Below are 1,457 nucleotides of genomic sequence, written 5' to 3' on the forward strand. Positions count from 1 at the left end.
GTAACAATATAGAGAAAAATGATCTGGGCAGCTGTTCTCAAGTCTCAATTTATTTGCTGTCAAATTTCCTTCTTTGTCAGATGTATATTATTCTGGAGAATGAAATACAGGTGATCTCAACTGGGAAGCTAATGATCAATTTGCAAACAATAATGAGCAAGTCCCCTAAGAAGAGAATTCTCATTTATCTTGTGTTTCCTTTATATTTTTGTATGGCTTCAGGTTGGATAATACACAAGTCAAAGTGGGACAGTTTCACCATGTCAGAGGTTAGATGCTGGTTTCCCCCTGGTCACCAGAGTGTTTGTTACTTCTCCTTGTGCAGAGCACCAAGCCCCTCATGCCTGCAGCAGTTTCATAAAAATATATTATTCTATAGGACTTTTGTCCTAATTTAGCACTTCAAAACAGATAAACTGTGAACCTGAGGAGAATCAGAGGGAGTGAAGAGGATATAGTAGAAAGAAGTTCCTAAACCAAGAGCAGAAAGATAAAAATAGAATACACATGTAGCAGAAAACAGAAAGCCAATCCAGATTCTGTGGGTAAATCCAAAGGAAACTGCTGTGATCCTCCGAACGTCTCCATTTGGAGATGTGTCAGAGCTTTTCCACACACGCCTTGTGCTCCTTTCTCAGTGCTGGGAAAATTATTCCAAAACCTCCAAGATTTTGTACCTCCTTCCCCCTGCGACTTCCTCCTTTCTCCTGCTCAAGCCAAGCCGTGCGGCTGAGGCACATCTGCCCGGCCCTCCCTGGTGTCTCCATCTGAATAAGCTGCGCAGTGGGACCGAGGAGAAGGGCAGGGATGCCAGAGAACTTAATCAGGTTCTACCCTGAGTTTCCACAGCAATGTCTAGCCTCGTACAACTAGAGCTGCATCTCCTCCAAGAGCCACAGCCAGCAGCCTGGGGACTGCTTGCCGCTGCTGCCCCATGCCCGAGGAGATGAAGTCCAGCAACACCAACAGAAATCCTCCTGAGGGCTCCAGCTGCCTCCTGGTCTCTCCTGGCTTCTGTAACACACCCAGGGGAAAAGCCTGCCTGTAAACAGCCTCACTTGTCCTCACCTGTGTGCAGCTTTTCTCTTCATTTCTGGGATTGCACACAGCTTCATTAAGCCTGATTTCTGCATATGAAATGCAGATGGGGTGGCCTGGCCATCGCTGCACTGACCCCTGCTTCCACGTACTGACCCACGTAGAGTCGGGCCCCGTGTGGGATCCGCAGTTACTGCAGAGCCAGTTCAGAAATCCTTAACCATATAAACTGAGTCACAGCCCAACGATATCAAGCTAAATAAAGCACTGTTATAATTTTAATCAATTAACTTGTGGGTTCTGAGCCTTCAGGTTACAGTGTTCATACTGCCAGTGTTTTGAACAGTATCATGCTGACTTGATAATTATTCAACTTACTTCTTTTTAAAATGAAAATAGACTCCCTTTGAATCACCTGA

The sequence above is a fragment of the Anser anser genome (genome assembly GCF_964211835.1).
Source record: "Anser anser genome assembly, chromosome: 9".
Lineage (NCBI taxonomy): Eukaryota > Metazoa > Chordata > Aves > Anseriformes > Anatidae > Anser > Anser anser.